Consider the following 20274-nt stretch of genomic DNA (forward strand, 5'->3'; position numbering starts at 1 on the left):
GTGCAAAGCACAGAGCTCAGCTAGTGGGTCTTTGAGACCAACTTTATCTCACTCTACATAGAGATTTGCTTTATGTAAATCCTTTAGTACTAACTGCAGGGCTGTATGACAGAGAGGAAAACCCGAGATACAGAAAAATGCTCAAAGTCAGAATGAGCCAGTCTTGGAGGCCATTAAACTCCATAAGTGTAAATGTTCTCAGAGGCCTGAGTTCTTATGCTTTGAAAGAATGGCCTGGAACCAGGGGGTGGGATATCTGCTGCCCCTTAGCTTCCTGTGAGCATCAGAAGAAAATAATCCCCTGAAGGGAAGGTAGGAGTGAGAGCAGGAGGGTGTGGTTCCCGTGGGGCATGCCTGAAATTCCAACACTGCAGAAGCTGAGGCAGGAGGATTGTCCCAAGCCTCAAGGATGGTCTGGGCTGTGGCACTTGAAGGGGAGGGTGACTAACTGCTCTAGTTCTTACACCGGAGAATGGCTTTAGTTTTAGATTTTAGATGAAAAAATACTATTTTTTTTAAAAGACATTTAGCCTATCACTATAAACCTGGACTCATACAGACTGCCACAATACCTTTTAAATTTGTATTTATGGTATTTTTTAAAATACATTTCAGTCAGGTGTGGTAGGTCAAGTTTATAATCTCAGCACACACTTGGGAAGGCTGAGACCTAACAAATACAAGGCTAGTTGGACCTACATGAGATTTGTCTCAAAAACCCTAAGGCCAGCTGTGTGGGATAGTGACTCCAAAGCACGTTAAGGTTAACCCTTAAGTTGCCAAGTGTCATGTAGTTGACCTGTGACTATTATGCCTTGTTTAGGGGAGTTAAAAAGCTAAACTTGTAAAGATAAGTACGTGACCATCTTTATTGAAATCAGATCCCCCAAAATACTGTTTTGGGGGCTTGCTTTTTTCCCCCCATAAATTCGGGCTATTCTGTGCCTGACAGCTACAGTCATGGTACTCTGGAGGGCTAGGGGAAGAAGGTAACTTGTATGGCATCCAAAGCTATTCCAAAGCCTGCCCTTCTTGCTACTATTTACAAAAGCTTGTAAAACAGAAAAGGTCATTATCAGCTGGCATAGGATAAGACAGTCTCTCAGTCCCCAAACAATGGTCCCTGTAGGGAGGCTCGGGTTTTCCAGAAATGCCTAACAGAACAAGCTTCAGTCTACAAGACAGGAAAGGGGACACACATGACAGAGCCACCCTGCCAGCAGCACAAAACTCTCCTGGGAGCCCACAAGTAGTTAGTACAGGACATGGCATCAACAGGATTAAGATATGCCCACAGCACCTGTGGTAGACACCTATCCCCATAGGAACTGAACTCCAAAACACACACACTCCTCTTTCTGGCCTAAAAATACTGTCTCCCTGGACCCTGTGTATCTCCCTCTGCCAGAAATCAAATCCTAGGTTCTGCTCAAGATATCTGAAGGGCAAAAACCTTTGGCCAAGTCCCCAAGAAGGGCTGCATCCTCCAGCAGCTAGAACAAACCTAGAAATTGCAGGAAAGACCCAGGTGTCATTAGGAGGGTCACTGCACAGCAGGGACCTAATAGGAAGTCACACAGGTTAGTCACCCGGACAAAGCGTGAGTTCAGCCCAGCAGATCCTCCCACCCCAAGCCACAGGCACAGCTAGTAGAAGCTCCAGGTGAGGCATGTCCACTAAGAGTGAGTTGTCCTGACAGCAATCACAACAATCTTTTAAAAAAGTTTTAGGAAAGTGTGCTCTTATATTCTCCTCTGCAGCCCAGAGCCAGTCAAATTCCTTGAGGGGTGTCTAAAGAAGTCACTTAAAAACTCAGTGAAGGTTCTTGAGAGCAGAAGCAGCCGGCAGCGCCGTAGCGGCGGCGGTGTACTCACCAGCGCTCCCTTCGCAGGTAAGGGACAGCAGGAGGCACCCAGGTGGAGCAGGGCTGAGCGCCCGGTATATATACAGCGAAGGTGTTGCGCAAAGAGGCCGGCGGCAGTCGCTGTCATCACGCCCCTCGCACATTCCAGGACCGCCTGCCGCCGCCGCCGCCGCGGCACTGCCTACCTGTGGGCTTAGTGAGCCCATCGCCACCTCGAGAGCTGCGGGGGAGAAACCTCAGACCAGGCCCGCAGTAGGAACGGCCGAACGGCCTGCGCCCCGGTGGAGCCCCGCGAGCCCCGAATCCCTGCCTCCCTCACAGGCGGGGGTTCCTGCGAATGCAGGACAACTGGGCCCTTGCCCTCTGCCTCATTCTCCTAGAGAGTCTCTGTGCTGTTCGTCTCATCTCCGGGGCTGGAGAGGTTAGACACTAAGCCACAGACTGAGTCCTGGGACAAGATTCTCCGCAACAAAGCCAGAATTGTTCCAGATGCCTCTGCCCTGAGACTTGTCTGGCCTGGGCAGTTAGAACAAGGACGTGAATCTCAAAACTGACTGGGAGTGGCAGGCCTGGAAAAGGGCCGTTGTCTCTACTGTGTGGACGCCCTGGGTCAGTCGGTTTTCCCCCACCTCCACCCACTGTAAGGTAGCCGGGAGATCAGCCCCCGGGAAGTCCCCAGGCTAGTATTGAACAGGATGGAAACTGTGGATTTAGCCTCAGATCAGAACTTAAAAGCCTTGCCTGAGGCCAACAAGCCAAGACTAAGTAAGTCATAGGGTAATGGCACACACAGGCTCACACAGAATCTGCTAAAACAGAGCTAGATCTCCTTTTGCCTCAAACTTCAGGTTTCCAAGCTCCCATTACTAATGTTGGGAAGTGCTGCTCTGGGATAAGTTTTCAGGATCTTAGCTGCTGGTCTTGAATTCCCTGCTCTGCCCCCTTGCCTTTCCCTCCCTTTTCTCTGGTGTGAAGTGTGCCCTTGGCTCAGGGCACTCAATGTGTTAACCGGCCTTACATTTCAAAGGGACCTTTCAGTGTTGTGGGGGAAAAGGAAGGTTAGACTTATCACAGTGCTAATACTGTCTACAGCAACACAAAGCACAGGACTGGGCTGGAGGGTTGGAGACAGGGAAGAAACAGGTGGCCCTGCTGAGGAACAGTGTTTGCTCTGCAGGGCAAACTAGGGAGTGCACAGCTCAGTAAGCAACTGTCCAAGAGCACAGGCCAGAGGAAAAGGATCCACCCCCACATGATGAAGGACCTCTTAGCCCTGCCTGTATCCAATGGTGAGCAGGGTAGGCTGCATTCCCCACCTACACTGTTCTCAGGAACCCTGAGGCCTTCACTCAGTGGTCATCTATCCTGTGATCCTGCCTCCCAGTGGCTAAAGGTTTTCTGGAGCTAACTGCCTTGCCCCTTGCTTTAAAATCATTTCCCAAAATGCAGCCCACCTAACAGCTCTGTGAAAACCTTTGGAAAGGCCCCATATGTTCTGGTGGACAGGGAAAGTCAAGACTTTTACAAGTATTTATGGCTCTCAGGGTGGTATCTTCTTGGTTCTAGCTTGACTACATTAATCCTCTGCAGTGTATGTGTCTACATTCACTCTCACCTCCTTTATCAGAACGAGGTCTATCATTTGATCTCTGATACCAAATATCTTCATTTAGTAACCTAAAGCCTGTGTTTACATAAACTTCTATAATTAGCCCAGCCAACCTCCGATTATTGCGATTAATGCAGCACTGTAAGGTAGGATTCGGTCAGATCGTGTCATTAATCTGAAATTGAGGTCCAGACCATCTTCTCTGTGCTTCAGACTTGCTTCTGTGTAGCTGTTACAGGTCTAAAGTTCAGTGAGATGAAAACACTTGAAATCCTATCATTGATTTTTGTGTTTCCATGGTTTGGCTTTTTACTGTAAAAATGTACACATGCTGATACCAGTCAAACATGTTTGACTCCTCATATAAAAACAGAAATTATTTGTGACCTATGCTATGGAGAGCTTACCATGAACTCTATAACAATTTGCATAGTAATGGCAGACACAAGAATCAGATGATCCTCTCTGGCTAGATAGCAAGACAGGTCGGGGCTACAGGAGACTGTCTCAAAAGAAACAAATCCAGGTGCTGTGGCTTTAATCCCAGAGGCTAGCCTGCTCTTTAAGTTACAGGATAGCCAGGGCTAGGTAGATAGACCCTGTCTCAAAAGTAAACAAAACAACAATGAGGGCTGGAGAGACAGCTTAGCACTTTTTGCTCTTACAAGACATTGTTAAGAGCACTGACTGCTCTTCCAAAGATCCTGAGTTCAAATCCCAGCAACCACATGGTGGCTCACAACCATCTGTAATGAGATCCGATGCCCTCTTCTGGTGTGTCTGAGGACAGCGACAGTGAACTCATATAAAAAAGAGATTGTCTCAGGTTCTGTTTCTACATGGAACTCAGCCCATCTGTAACTCTAGTTCCAGGGAGACCTGAGGCCCTCTTTGACCTCTGTGAACTCCTATGAGAAAAATAAAACAGAACACATGGACAATGTAATGTCACTGGTAGTAATGATGGTAAGCCAAAGAAAATGTACGTGCATCAAGAAAGCCAGGGTACCAGCACAGCTCTGAACAACCTAGATCCTCATCCCGGGAAAGAGAAATTAGCTGAGAACACTGGAATTATTATATTACTATATTATTAACTTTTGCTGTGGTCAAGTAAAGAAAGTGCATCTTACCAGCATTATGTTAATTTAAAGCAAAGGCAGGAGAGCACAGTGGCTCCCATTAGTTAAACTCCTCAAACCAGCCTGGCTGAGTTCTAACATCAGGGATGCATACTTAGTTCAGGAGCAAGGATGTGCCATCAAAGTCACTCTGCCTGGGAGGACGGTATGGCTTGCCCAGGCTCAAGTCCCTAACTAGTCTGAGGAATGGCCATTTCCTTTGTGAATAAGTTTCATTAATTTCCTTTCATTTGGTTGAGACAAAATAGTGATCATAGAGAAGTCAGGCCTTGAACTTGAGATAACCCTGCCTCGGCCTCCCTTTGTTTGGATGACACTGTGCACCAGCACACATTGGTCAAGCTCTGCACAGTAACTGTAATGTGATGGCGCCTGACCTAAGAACACTGGGTGGTTCTAAGTCCCAGCGCTTTAGAGGCCATTGGGTTCGAACTCCTTGCCGGCTGTCACATGAACAGTACCGTGGTCAGCAGAGCTAAGAAACCCTGCTTACTCCGCTCAGGACACAGTTCTTAAGTTTCCCACACAGTGACTCATTTCTTCCTACAAGATAAGTTTATCGCTCCACTTTATGGATGAGCAAATTGAGATAGGGATGGTCTTGCCCAAAGTCACAGTGCGTGATAGAATCTAAGCCAGGTGATCTGGCTCCAACGGTTTGCAAGGTCATCTCAACTCTGTTGCCATCTTTGCAACTGGATTTCTAAAAACAGTTTCTTAGAAGCTAAGACTCACTCAGTGTCTCAACGTTGTTGTTTAGCAGAAACAGAGAAGAAACAGTTATGAACACCCGTAGCCCAGTTACTCAGGAGGCCTAGTCAGACTGCATGACCCCCAGCAGTATGAGGCTACCTTGAGTGAGAAACTGTGACAAACTAGAGATGCTTTCCTGCTGGGAACAAGCTGATCAGCCTCTTGAAACTCAAATCATCGTTTACTAAACCCAAAGCCACCCCCTAATTCCTTAACTCGCAGCCCTTATTCTGAATTGACCACACTTTTGTGTGTCTGCCTTCTTAGGGGTGGATCTTGTTTCCGTCCTTACATTATGATGTAACTGTGCAACTTGTGGAGAAAGCTCCCTGTTTCAGCAGCACCCAAGTCATCAGCGTTAATTTTCTACTCTTCATCTATTATAGTCTGGGTCCGCCCAGCCTGAAGAGTTATGCGTTATGCTAGAATTCACTGTGGCTAGATCATGGAGGGAGGGAGGGAGAGAATCAATGTGCCTGTCTCTCTAAGAACACAGTGCTAACCCGGCATCACCCATATAAATGCTCTCCCTGACAGAACTATAATCCTAGCACTAGGAAAACTGAGGCAGGAGGATTGCTTCACATTTGAAGCTAAACTGAAATGAGTATCTGGGCCACAGACGTTAGATTGTCTAAAGGATGTTTTAAAAAGAGAACAAAACTTTGTTTTGCCTTAGGTCCCAGAGCCCCTAACAGCACTACTCAAAGTATTTTGTACTTTAATATTGCCTAAGGGGACGACCGCTGGAAGGCTTAAATGGATGGATAACTAAACCTCGCACACTTCCGGAGGCTGAAGGAAGGAGCATAAGTTCCAGGCAAGCCTGGCTCCAGTGAGGCACTGTCTAAATAAAATCATTGTCTGATACATATTGACATACAGAAATAGGGTATACTCTCAAAACAAAACAGAATGCTAAGCCCGGACTGGCTGGCCTTGAACTCCATGTCCTTCAACCTTAGCCTCCTAAATGCTTGGATGAGAGACCATGTAGACAAACCGAATTATAATCTCCAGTATGAGATAGCCAAGGCTCTGCCCTTGTCAATTAATCTATCCATGCAATTAGTGGATTAATGGTTAATGGAGAGTGGTCTGCAATAAACTCCAGTTTGGCTTAGATCTTCTAGCACCGATTCTGGGTTTTGCCAACAAGGCCACCAAGATGAACTTTGGACCAGAACTATGAGCCAAAATAAACATTTTCTGTGACTAACACGTGTGTGATATAACATCCAGTGGCCAGGTAGACGGATTTTCTGTTTCATAATTCTATGATGAAATCAATATATTGCACCAACCATGGGCAAGGAGTAGCTATGTATGGCTCCTACACAGATAGGTTAGATACAAGGATACAAACTGAGCATAGATAAGGAGGGAAGATTATGTATCATTAAGAAAGTCTGTATCCGGGCTGGAGAAATGGCTCAGCGGTTAAGAGCACTGACTGCTCTTCCAGAGGTCCTGAGTTCAATTCCCAGCAACCACATGGTGGCTCACAACCATCTGTAATGAGATCTGATGCCCTCTTCTGGTGTGTCTGAAGACAGCTACAGTGTACTTATATATAATAAATGAATAAATCTTTAAAAAAAAAAAAAAGAAAGTCTGTATCCAAACGTGCCAACTTCGAAGTCAGAAAAGAACTGTAAATCCTCGTTTGAGCTTCCTCGCCCATTAAATGGGTAGAGCGTACAGACCAGACCCCCTTACCTAATACACAGGTGATGAAAATCTAGTTCCTCAGGGGTTGGAACACAAATCAGTCAATCAATCAATTAATCAATCAATTAATCAATCAATTAATTAAACACTGCCGGGTATGGTGGAAGTGGAAGTTGAGGATAAGAGTTCAAGATTATCCTGGGTCACATAGTGCATTTCAGGGCAGCCTGTCTCAAAAAAAAAAAAATCCCAATAAAGTAAAATCATGGGCTAGGAGTGTGGTACAGTGGTTAAGCACTTGCCCAGCATGGGCAAAGTCTGGGGTTTAATCCTTAGCACTGAGAAATAAATGAAAAACTGAACATTGGGAAAGTCAAATAAAGTAGGTGTGGACTGCCAATGTCCACGCTGACCCTGATGTCATCTCAGATGCAAACGGACCTTGGCCCCTTGTTTCTGGCCAGCGTCTCTGGGCCCCCTCTTCTCTTCCTGCCTGTTGGCTAAGCCCCTGGCTGGAACAGTTCTCTTTAAGAACTGGGAACTACTGCCCTGTGAGAGGGAGAAGACCACCCACAGCCAGGCTCTAGTGTCTCTTCCTGGGTGCCACGCCCCACCCTGAGTCACCAGGCCTGGGAAATTCCCAGGATGGAATGAAATGGAAGAGCTCAGACCAGCTCTGCTCACTGCTAACTCTAATTTGGAAAGGTGGAGATGACCAATATGGCCTGCATAGCCCCAGCTGACTGGGCGGGCCAGGCCCAAGGGGCAGCTGCATGCTAGACCTGCCTGTTGGGGTCCCCCTGTGGATGCTGAGCCTGAACTATTGCCCCAGTTTGCTCCCCTGACCTCAGACAGTAGATGCAAGGAGCCTGAAGTGGATTGTGTCATAAACACCTGAGACAGTGGCTCCCAGTGAACCACAGGAGCAAATCCACTTTGAGCTCCTGCCTTCTCTCTCAGGAGCTGCTCCCAGACCCCATGGCAATTTTGATAATCTTAGGACGATTGCTGCCAGGGAACCCATCCTCTTGGGCCAGGATTCAAAATACACCAAAGGATGCATTACACACTCACAAGAAAACCCCAGACTTCAAAGAACCAGGTTTAAATGAGGCAGCGTGAAGGGGAGAGAGCACAGGGCTGACAGAATGGTCGCCCATTTTCAACCTCACTTAGAGACTATCCTGAAAAGCAATTCTCAAAATCATGCTTTGGTAGTGGGCAAGGGGCGTGTATTTTCCCATGTTCTGCTGCAACAGATTTTAGCGCAGCTCCAGTGCAATCGATTCAAGCAGGTCGCATGGGCAGAGGAGGCAGAGCAGTGGAGGGAGGTCTGGGGATGTCTCCCTTCAATGATAACACACTTGTCCAGCATCTTCAAAGCCAGTGTTGACCCCACCCCCACCCCAGCACTAAAAAGAACATTTGTAATTTGAGCTAAAACTTTAAGCAAAAAAATAAAAAATAAAAACAAAAGCAAAAACTTCGGTAGCTCATGTTTGTGATCTCAGCACTTAGAGGCCGGAGAATCATGAGTTCAAAGCTCTACCTAACTGTATAGCAGTTTCTATGACAGCCTCGGCTCAAACAGTTCTGCCCCAGCACTTGTGAATAAGTGTGCACACACTTGCACACTTATCTGTGAGCTGGAACCCAAATCTTCAACATGGAACTCTAGGGTCACCCCAGTGTATGTATACTCTTCCACCACTTTCTTCTCCAAATGCACTGGTCAATGACAGAGTCCTGACCAGGTTCTGTCCTTTCCTACTGAACCAACTTACAGAGTTCTGGGTCTTGTTACCTACAAAGCAAGTACCCTACCAAGCGACAACCCCAGTCCTTCCAAGCTTCTAACTCTCCAACAGTTACAATATAGTGGAAAAGCTCCCACTTCACTACCAGCCAGAGCCTTCCTGCTATTCCTCAGCCTCCCCTTTGCATGTGCTGTCTCAGGACTGTTGACCTTCCTGGTCCCGTTCTTGGAAAGTTCAAACAGCTTCCTTGACGTTACCTTAGATTATTTTACCTCAACTTTGAACTCCTCCCCCTCCCTCCCCTCCCTCCCCCTCCCAGTCCTTGAAGGGTAGGTATGCCTGCCCCCACCTCCTGGGCCATCCCTCTTCTATTGTTCTGCCTAGTTTCCCAACACTACAAAACACTGCTCTGCACTCACATCCCCATTGCTCCTTAACTGAGGTTGATATTTTGTTTACTGAATCTAGACCTGACCACGCAGGACTATATGTGTAATCCAAGCTACCCAGAAGACTGAAACAGGAAGATCAAAGTTCAAGGCCTGCTAGGTCACAGAGTGCATTCAAAGCCAGCCTGGATAACTGAAACCCTGTCTCTAGGTAAGGAGGATGTGACTGGTGCACTCCTTGCTCTCGGAGACTTGAAAGAAATCTCTCCAATCTAACTGGAGTGGCCAGATGGTAGCTGATAGGGAGAACGTAGGGAGAGAAGCGTGAGCCTTGAGGCTATGTAGGACAGATCTCCTGCACCAAAGCATTTTAAGTTCCCAAGCAAAGAAACAGAGCGAGCCCAAAACATCCCTTACAGAACCCAGGTCAATTTTATAGGTTGGGAGGGAGTGAGGGGAGGTGAGAGGTATCATGAACTTCTACTTCCAAGGAGGTTCAGCAGCCACCAAACATCACCCAGGCACCGTCCTTTCACCTGAGAAGCTTCTCTATGATCCCTGGTAAGGACATAGAGACGCTTCTCTATGATCCCTGGTAAGGACATAGAGACGCTCTGAAATCTTTTAAACTCAGAAAGCCCTCAGTAATTTACACTTTCAAGGAATACCTTGTTCAGCAGGGTTCCTGCAAAGGGCAGGCGCGTATGAATTCTCCCCTTTGCACCAAAGCTCGGTTTTGTTTTTGTTGTTTGGTGTGCTGTTGGTTGTTGTTTTTAAGCTGTATATATTTAAGCAAGCATTTAACCCCTGAGGCGGGTGTGAGGGTACATTTCTGTATTCTCCATACCTGTAATCTTTAGTTTTCTAGGTGAAAGGAGTGTCGCTGGCCTGGGCTACAAGGTATCTTTTCCATTTTGTGGGACTTTTAGTGTTGCCCCACTGATAAGCAACCAGAGGGTCCAGATGGGACCTTGCAACTAAGATTGGTGAAGCACCAGCTTGGCACGTCATTTGCAATGATTGTGTCGTCCCTTACAGAGCTCCTGACTCTTGACCCTCCTAAATTGTATTCTGGGCATTTTATTTCTTTCTAGTTTTTATTTATTCCCTCACAACCACCACCACCATCCCCCCCAAAAAAACAGGATTTCTGGGTAGCCCTGACTGTCCTAGAACTCCGTAGACCGGGCTGCCTCTGCTATCCAAGTGCTGGGACTAAAGGCATGTGCCACCACTCAGATTCTTTGTCAAAAGAATTTCATGTAGCCCAAACTGAACTTTCTGGATATCGAAGGATACTCCTGATCTTCCTACCTCCTCTATTCTGGGAACTGATGGTGCTGAGATTATAAGCTAGGATTACAGGCATGCACCCCCAAGCTTGGTGTACGTAGTGCTAGAGGTCAAATCCGGTGGATGCTCGTGCTTGCTAGGAAAAGGCAGCCAACTGAGCAAACCAACACCACCGACACGTTCAGCATCCCACATATCTCAGGCTGGCCCAGAACTCTGTGTAGCCAAGGGTAACCTTAAACTACCCAACCTCCTGCCTGACTTCCAAACACTGGCGTGTAGGCATGTGCCGTCCACCTAGTAGCTCTGAATGCTTTGTCGATAAATATTTCCAAGGAACTGAGTCTCCCCCTCCCCTACACTTGCAAACGTTTTCCAGTCCTGCTGCACGACACTCCTTTCCCTCCTTCCCATCTTTCATGGAGTTGGGAGCCCTCTACATCAGGGGACCTTCATCAACAGGCTGTTGATCCATCCCAAAGGAGGTAGCCCCACGACCACCCCAGACATCACTACTTCCCTCCTACTTTAATTCCCAGAAGTAAGAAGGGCAAACCATCTGCTGAACCAGGATCCAGAGCCATGCACGAGCCCTTTCTTCTATTTAACAATCCACCCTTCCTCTGGAGGAGGGAAAGACCTCCCGCTAAGCAGGCACAATCTGTGCAGAAACCGTATTTCCCAAAGACAGAGTAACACGACGTGGGGATAAACCCTGGGCTTTGAGTTGAATCTTCTTTATCTTCTGCCACCCGGGAGCCTGGGAGCTAACCCCTCTCCTGTACTACACAACCAACCAGGGATGACAGATCCCTGTACTTTTCACATCTGAACTGTTCAGGCCACACACATATTGTTAAATTATCTGCTGATTTTACCTCCGTTTCTCAGATAAACTCAAAAAGCTCAGAACATGTTCATGTTCTGGCCCAAGTTTCAACATAGTTTCTATGAATCAGAGTCAGACCCTAACAGCCAACTTCTCATAGGCCTAGAATGATCAAGTGCAACCCTTTCTTTAGTTCCCAGCAGGCTGCCTTGAGGGGTGACATAGCATAGGGACACCCCCATTACACCAGGTAAAGGTACTCTCACTCCCAATACATACAAAGCCATCATGGTTGGCAAACAAGACAATCTATTCACTATGCCTGCTTCCAACATTCACACAAAACCTCCACATTTACAAAAACCATTGCTAAACAGAAGAAACCATTTCTGAAGCCCCCCAACCCACAGCAGCTTTCTTACCTGGAGACCTGGAGACCTGGAGACCTGGAGGGCTGGAGGGCTGGAGGGCTGGAGGGCTGGAGGGCTGGAGGGCTGGAGGGCTGGAGGGCTGGAGGGCTGGAGGGCTGGAGGGCTGGAGGGCTGGAGAGATCCTGGGAGCAGTTGCAAAGCTAGGAACTGCTGAGAACTACTGCCTAAGAACCAGACACTAGCTTTTATACATCCAGGTTAAGCTACGTCATTTAGCCACACCCTTAGAACCAGAAAGCTCAACCCAGAATCTTCTCTAATCCTCATTTAATCTTTCTTTTTCTTTTTTTGAGAGGAAGGGGCAGTATTGCTAAATGCTCGACTACCAAACTATGTTCCTAATGTCAAACTGGTTTTGGATTTCGTTTGTTTGCTTTTAGGGTGTGGGGATGGGGGGATCTCATTATGTAGTAGTGACTGGCCTAGAACTCCAGGCTGGTCTTGAGTTTACAGTGTTAGGATTAAGGGCCTGTGTCACTAAGGATTTTGGGTTGGGTTTTGGTTTGGTTGGGCTTAGTTGGGTTTGGTTTTTTGAGATGGGGTTTCACTACATAGCTCACAGAGACACACTTGGCTCTGTCACCCAGTGTTGAGTCCAAGGCATGCACTACCATGCCTGGCTAATATTATCATTTACTTTTAATTTTACTTTCTATTCACGTATTTACTTATCTTGGTTTTCTGAGACAGGATTTCCCTCTGTAACTTTAACCGTCCTTAGCCTAGCTCTGTAGACCAGGCTGGCCTTGAATTCAGAGATTCCCCCTGCCTCTGCCTCCGGGGTACTAACATTAAAGCCACGTCTCACCACCATACGAGGTTTTTTTTTTAGGACAGTGTTTCACACTGTAATTCAAGCTGGTAGCCCAGGCTGGCCTCAAACTTGAGACATTCCTCTTGTCTTAGCTTTTGAATTCTGGAATTATAGGCACGAGCCACCAAGCCGAGTTCCCAAATTATTTTTATAAAGTTACTTATGTAGAGGTTATGAGAATGGTGCCATGAAAATTGTTCCTACAACCTGGGATGGTTTGCTTTCAAAATTTTGTATGTGTTTCCCTTCCTGGGCCTAAAACACGTAAGCAAACACTCCACTGAGCTGCAGTACCCAATTCTAAAATCAATTTTAATGTTGAGTTGTGTAAGGCAGGTTGGCCCTTACCAATAAACCTGACACACAAAGCTAGCTTGGGCTACAGACTGAGACCTTGTCTCAAAACAAACAAGGGCTGGAGAGAGGATGACCCACTGGTTAAAGATATCTGTTACTCCTTCAGAGGACCCAAATTCAATTCCCAACACCTACACCAGGTGGTTTGCAACTGCCTATAACTAGAGCTTCAGAGAATCCATGCCCTCTCCTATATCCCATAGGCTCAAAAACAGATACTGTGGCACTCCATAGGAGAAAGCGAAAGAATCAGGAATTGAAGGCCTGCCTCTGTTACGTATTTCGAGTCTGTGGCCACAGTGGGCTACATAAGATCCTATCGCAAACAAACGGTCATTTAAAAGGTCAAGGAAGATCAGTATGCTTCTAGAGTAACTAACTAGCTCACAATTCAGGGAAAATTAACTCAGGCTTGCTGCGAATCCCAGCTCAAGAACACAGTCTTCAAGACTAAGATCAGTCAGGCATGATGGATGGCACATGCCTTTAGTCCCAGCATTTGAGAGGCAGAAGCCAGGATTACACAGTGAGATCCTGTCTCAAAATAAAAGAACTCAGATCACAGGATTAAAAAAAAACACAAACAAACAAACAAACAAATAGGTGTAAATTAGACCAAAAGCCATGTATTTGGTTAGTCAGCTGTCCTAGTAGGCAAATTTGGTTAAGAGAATTTTCCACATTGAAACAACAAAAGCCAGTATGCTCTGTGTTATTTGTAAAGCCCATCCACATTAGTAATTCAAACACTGAGACGATGTCACGTGAATTAAAGAAATAAACAGAAGTCCCATCTCAAATATAAGTGCTCTACACTGCTGAGCCATCTCAGATCTCAACATCTTCTGCATTTGTTTGTTTGTTTGATTGATTGATTGATTGATTGATTGACTGTTTTCATAGGTACCAACATAGCCTTGGTTTGCATGTAGCTCACAGATCTGTTTAACTCTGCCTCCAGAGTGCTGGGATTAAAGGCCTAGGTCACCACAGCCAGTCTTTACTTTTTACACTTTAAGTTACATTTTTAGTTGCTATATAAAGTCGTGTGTTTTGTTACATATATGTGTTTCATACATATGTCACCATGCCTTGCTCACAGCCACTCCCCATTGTCCTGACTCCTTGAGCCCATATTAAAACTTCCCCAATGGCAGAAGTTGTTTGAAGCATTACGGAGGAAACAGTGAGACCACTAGTGTCTGCCACTGTTCTTAATTCAAGTGGATACAGTTGAGGGGTGATGGGTGCAGTTTATTAAGAAATGTAAAGGAAGCCTGGCAGTGGTGACACACACCTTTTATCCTGCACTTGGGAGGCAGAGGCAGGCAGATCTGGGTTCAAGGCCAGACTGTCTACAGAGGGAGTCTGGGGACAGCCAGGGCCACAAAGAAAAACCTCCAAACCAACCAACCAACCAACCAGCCAACCAACAAAAAGCATGAAATATTCATTACAAAATAAGAAACAAAGGAGGAGGAAAACTGTTCTCAGAATAGGTGAATGGTGCCTTCACACCTGGTAAAATTATAGCACTTTCATTGGATGAACCAGAATCCTTTTTGTCACTGAAAATTAACATTTCAGAAAAACACATAGCAAGGAGATCCAATGCAACAAAGAAATTATGAAATGAGTCTGGATGTAGCCCCCTCACAGGGTAGATTCCTGGACAAGCCTAATAGCCCAGGTCCCGGGTTAGGAGGGATGCAGTTGTATGGGCCCTAAAACCATTCTTGGTTGTTTTCAGTGTGTCACTATGTAGCTCCAGGCTAACGTGCAAGTCATGACAGGCTACCTGAACTTGTTTGGATCTTCCTGCCCTGGCTTCTCACTGCTGAGGAGAATACACCACCATACCCGCTCCAGAAGAGTCTGCAACCATAAAGCCTTTTTAAAAATTTATTCTTAATATTTTAATAGTTATGTGTGAGTGCGGTATATGTGCATGTGTGCTGGTACCTGTGGAAGCCAGAGGCATAGGACCCCCAAGGATCTGGACTCACAAGCAGTTGTGAGCTACCCAATTAAGTGTTGGGAACTACACACAGGTCTTCTGCTCTCTCTCTCTCTCTCTCTCTCTCTCTCTCTCTCTCACACACACACACACACACACACACACACACACACACACACACACGCATATTTTGGGGTTTTCGGTTTTGTTTGGTTTGGGTTTTTTGTTTGTTTGTTTGTTTTTGTTTTTGTTTTTCTAGACAGGGTTTCTCTGTGTAGCCCTGGCTGTCCTGGAACTTACTCTGCTGACCAGGCTCACCCTGAACTCAGAGATCTGCCTGCCTAGGCCTCCCGAGTGCTAGGATTAAAGGCATGGGCCACTAAGGCCCAGCTAGGAAGCACTCTTAACCACTGAGCTATTCTGCCAGGGTCTCTCCTCACACTTTGGGAGATAGGATCACATCTAATCTAGGCTGATCTCGAATTTGCGGTGCAGCAGAGAATGACCTTGAGCTCCTCATTCCCCCCACCTCCACCTCCAAGGCTAGAATTATGGGCATGAACCACCACACCTGCAGTGCTGGGGACAGAACCCAGGGCTTTGTACATGCTAAGCACTTTATCAACCAAGCCCCAGCCCCAGCTCCCATAAACCATTTTGTTTGCTAAAGCCTGTCATCCAACCTCCAGCTGTTTTTTTTTTTTTTTTTTAATGTTTTTAAAAGAGATGTCAGTCAGGTGTGATAACTCAAGGCTAATTCGAGCTTTCTAGAGGCAGAAACAGGTGGTTCCAGGATAGCCAGGGCTACACAGGGAATCCCTGTACCTCAAAAAAGAGGGGGGAGGGAGGAGGGGAAGGTTAGTAGGCTTGGTAGTAAATTCTCAGCACTAGGGAGGCAGAAACAAGGGGATCATGGGACTCAGGATCATCCTAACCTATGTAGTAAAGTCAGAGGCTAGCCTGAGCTACCCTGGATCCTGTCTCAAAAGAAAAAAAAAAAAGATTACTACCATGACCTGAGTGGAGTAATTGCCTAGAATATGGGAGGAAGCCACAGGTTCACTTCCTACTCCCCGCTTATCCACCCACCAACCCCAAAAGGAAACACAATAAAGAGTCTCGTGCCCACAGTCTGACTTTAATTTAGAGGAAAGTCAAAATGGCTGAAGCTGAGTCTTTTCTTAGGAAGACACTGCAGTGGCTGCTCTGCCTTCATCTGTGGTCGACCAAGGCGTCCCCACCATCTTGTCTTGCAGTTAGTCTTATCAGCTAGTGTTGAGAATGATGCCATGGCTAGTTACAAACGGAGGCTCTGAGCCAGGCACATCGGAGCCCTGGCCAAGTGTGTCAACTGTCTCATCCCCCTGGCAGCCCCAAGTACTTCGCCATTCCCACCTGCGGGAGACAGAGAGTACAGAGAAAAATGGAGTTCAAGGAAACTGGGTGACCTGCCCAAGAGCATTCAGCTGACTGGGGTTGAATCAGAGACAGGCAAGTAGCGATCCTTCAGAACCTGGAATGAGTTAGGGGATGGATGAGTCAAGTAATACACCCTTAAGGACCACGGAAGGGTAAAGCCATCCCAGAGCGTGGGCCACAGCAGATTCAACATGCTCCTGAGGTCTAGCCTGCTCCTAACCTGTCAATGTTGGAAGGAATGGTTGAGTTGTTGTTGTTGTTGTTGTTGTTGTTCTAAGACTTATTTTATGTGTGTCAGTGTTAAGCCTGCGTGTATTTCTGAGCTGCATGTGTATGCCTAGAACCCATGGAGGTCAAAGATGATCCTCAAACTATGGATGGTTATGAGCAGTCTTGTAGATGCCAGGAACCAAATCCGGGTCCTCTACAAGAGCAATCAACTGCTGAGACATCTCTCTAGTCCCTGGTGCACTGATATTATGAAATAGGGTCCTGACTGGCTGGCCTAGTCCTATTAGAAGGCCCCCTGGCCCAGCCTCCCTGGAAATGTTGGCATTACAAACCTGTTCCCACCCTGGCTAAAAGCAGGTTCCAATATCACTCTCCTTTTGTTTTTCTGAGACAGGCTCTAAGGTAGCCTGAGTTGGGCCTCAGGCTGGCTGAGGTCAGGCATAAACTTGGAATTTTTTGTGTTTGTTTGGTTTGGTTTTGGTTTTAGTTTTCAAGTCAGGGTTTTTCTGTATAGCCCTGGCTGTCCAGGACACTCTCGCTGTAGACCAGGCTGTCCTGAAACTCAGAGATCTGTCTGCCTCTGCTTCCCAAGCACTGGGATTAAAGGTGTGTGCCACCAATACTGGCTAAACTTGGAGTCTTAAGCCTTCAGCTCTTACCTCTGAAATGTGGCTGCCTACCATCCCAGTGTAGGCTTCGTGGATGTTCAAACCTGGGCCTCTCACATTCCAGACCTGCCCTATGATCCCAGCAAAATCATGGTTCTTGAGTTAAAACCCTCTAACTGTGTTATGGCTGTTTGCTTGGTGTATGTGAAGCCCTATCTAACACCACAAGAAAGAAAGGAAGAAAGAAAGAAAGAAAGAAAGAAAGAAAGAAAGAAAGAAAAGAAAGAAAGGAGAAAGAAAAGAAAGGAAGGAAGGAAAGAAGGAAGGAAGGAAGGAAGGAAGGAAAGAAAGAAAGAAAGAAAGAAAGAAAGAAGGAAAATCATTGACTTGAGGCCATCTTGGTGCCTGATAAACTCTTCTTGTTTCCAAAGGGTAAAATAATGTGGGAAGGAACAGCTGCTCCCAGGGGACATTTGGAAACAGGGAGGTATTGTTGGCCGTCACATCGGAGGACAAGGGCTGCTACTGTTACTAGTAGGCAGAGGCCAGAGGTACTTTGAAGACCCTAGAATACACAGGACTAACCCTCAGCAAAGAACTGCCAGGCAGGTGTCATTGTACCAGGACTGAGAAACCCTGGCAGGCTGCAGATTTCTGTTTTCTTCACCACAGGTGGAGGTTGCCCCTGTAACCCAGGCCTGGAATCCGGCATTCCTACTCCAAAGTTGGCAGGTTAAAAAAAAAAAAAAGGTCTGTTCTTATCACAGAGCTGGGAAAAGGGAATTTAAGGAAAGTTAAATGATTGTTTTCTTCCTCTGGTCCTAACAAAAACAGATTAAGGGAGTCGAACAGATGTTTGAAATGCCTGGGATGACTTCCTGGAGACCTAGTGAAAGGGGAAGCTCCTGGAGACAGAGAAGTTCCACTAACTACCTGAAGGGATGCCTGCCTCACACACGCCAGCCTCTGATTGCTACCCCAAACTGTCAGCCAGCAATCAGGGTCTGAGACTAAGCTCTGGTGATCCCAGGGACTTCTGGGCTGTCACATACCTTCTCAGTGTCGATCTTTCTCTTCCTGTCTCTGGCTCCTGCGACATGCTTTGTTCGTTCACTCATTCATTCATTCATTCATTCATTCATTCATTTCTCTCCCAGCTACAGGCTCAGTTCACAGTGCTACTGTCAGCTTGGTGACCCGAGACTTCCCTCACCCCTACGAGCAGTTCTCTCTGCTCCATCAACTCAAGGTCACAGCTTAGCACGGGTGAGTCCCTTACAGCCTTGCTGTGGTGGTCAGCGTGGTCGCAGATTTCTGTGACCAGGAACTGAGCAAAGCCTGGAGAGACGCAACCAGGCAGGAGCGGATTATCTGAGGGCGGGGCCTGGGAGAGATGAGAATGGATTAAGGCAGAAGAAAGAAGTTCTTCAAACTTAAGAGTCTTTTGGGTTACACAGAAAGGATACTTTAAAAAATATCCTAAAACTAAAACAAATAAAAAAAATTTCAACAAAATCCAATTTAATCTAAGAATGCAAAAAAGAAAGAAAGAAAGAAAGAGAGGAAGAAAGATGAAAATAAAAGAAAGAAATCAAGAAAGCTGTCCATTTTAACATTGCCTCCTGGATGGAGGGGAGGACATCAGCAAGAGAATGAGGAACCCCCACTTTAGGACCCCAGGGCCTTTGACAGGACCGTGAAAAGGATTCAGCCCCGGACCAACATAGTTTTTTATCTGTTTATCAATGAACAAATTTCGTCCTACTGGAGATTCAGAAATAATCACAGTAGCAGTCTCGGCAGCATGTGCCAGGAGACAAGCTCTGAAGAGGACAAACGAGACAGGAGGATCAAGAATTTGAGGCCAGCATGGGCTTTACCTGGGCAGTGTTGCTCAAGTTTGAAATGCTAGCCCTTGGGAGTAAAAAGGGCTGATGAGGAGCTCAGGCCCATCCTGCTGGCTATGCTGTCAGTTCCAGACCAGGCAAAGCTATGTGAGACCTTATCTCAATAAACAAAATTAAACGCCAAAAGAAAAACTGTTTGCTGTGATGGTGTCAGCACACAGGAAACTGAAGCAAGAGGCATACAACACAAGCTTCAGGACAGCTTAGGTGACAGGGTAACAGTCTTATGAAAGAAAGACAGAATAGCAAAAATATTAACATTAGAAGTGAGGCTATACCCCAATTGATAGGCACTTGCCTCACACAAGGTCATGAGTTCAGTTCCCAGTTCCACATAAAACGAGGCTTAGTGGCACATATTTTGGTTGTTTTGATTTTTCATAACAGAGTTTTCATAACAGGGTTCATGGACCAGGCTGGCCTTGAACTCACGGATTCACCTGCTTTAGCCCCCTGAGTGTTGGGATTAAAGGTATGTACCACTACCACCCTGCCCATACTTGTAGTCTGAGTACTTGGGAGCTGGAGGCAGGAGGATTAGAAGTTTGAGGTCATCTTCAGTTACCTAGGCAACTGAGATCTCATAATGAACACACACGCATGCACACACACACACACACACACACACACACACACACACACTGTCAACGAGGTTGTGGCTGTGGCACAGTGTAAGGTACCAGCCTGACTGCATGAAGTCCTGGGATACCATGAGCTCCCTTGTACCACAGAGAAAGAACAAAAGAAGAAGCATAATTGAAGTATAATTGAAGTTTATGGTGTAAGTTGCAAATAAAAGACTTTTAGTGTTGTTTGCTCAAGCTGTGTCAGCGGGTTCATAAATCATGTAACAGTATTTACTAAATGAATTTATGGGTTTGGGATGTAGTTCAGTTGGTAGAGTGCTTGCCTAGCATGCTTGAAGTCCAAGATTCAGTACCCAACACTAATTTAACTGGGTGTGGTAGTATATGCCTCTAATCCCAGTACTCAGGAAGTACAAGCAGGAGGGTCAGAAATACAAATCTTTCTTAGCTAAAGATTTCAAGGCCAGCCTGGCTACAGGAAACCATATCTAGAAGAAGGGGGGGGGGGAAGAGGAGGAAGAGGAGGAAGAGGAGGAGCTGAGGAGACGGTGTTGGAGGAAGAGGGGGATGGGAAGGGGAGAAGGTAGATAAGGGACAGAAGATGGCTCAGTGGGTAAAGCCCCTTGTTGACAAATGGATGACCTGAGTTTGACCCC

The 20274-nt window shown here is 46.4% G+C and overlaps 1 protein-coding gene and 1 long non-coding RNA gene across 3 annotated transcripts in view; one reads left to right on the forward strand and one right to left on the reverse strand.

Moving 5' to 3' along the window:
* Positions 1-11850, reverse strand: part of Slc34a2 (solute carrier family 34 member 2) — a 29708-nt gene extending 17858 nt beyond the window's left edge. The window contains exon 1 of one of the 2 annotated variants that reach the window (XM_063273681.1): positions 11738-11850. The gene's annotated coding sequence lies outside the window, so the exon portion shown is untranslated. Of the gene's footprint in view, positions 1-1874; positions 1903-11737 lie in introns of those variants that run through there. The other variant, NM_053380.2, reaches the window with a different exon arrangement.
* On the forward strand, positions 2101-19163 carry LOC120096615 (uncharacterized). The gene is made up of 3 exons (XR_005493277.2): positions 2101-2473; positions 9265-9396; positions 18282-19163. It is a non-coding gene; the product is annotated as an uncharacterized LOC120096615 (long non-coding RNA).
* Positions 19164-20274: the final 1111 nt, after the last annotated feature.

Source organism: Rattus norvegicus, chromosome 14 (genome assembly GCF_036323735.1).
Source record: "Rattus norvegicus strain BN/NHsdMcwi chromosome 14, GRCr8, whole genome shotgun sequence".
Classification (NCBI taxonomy): Eukaryota; Metazoa; Chordata; class Mammalia; order Rodentia; family Muridae; genus Rattus; species Rattus norvegicus.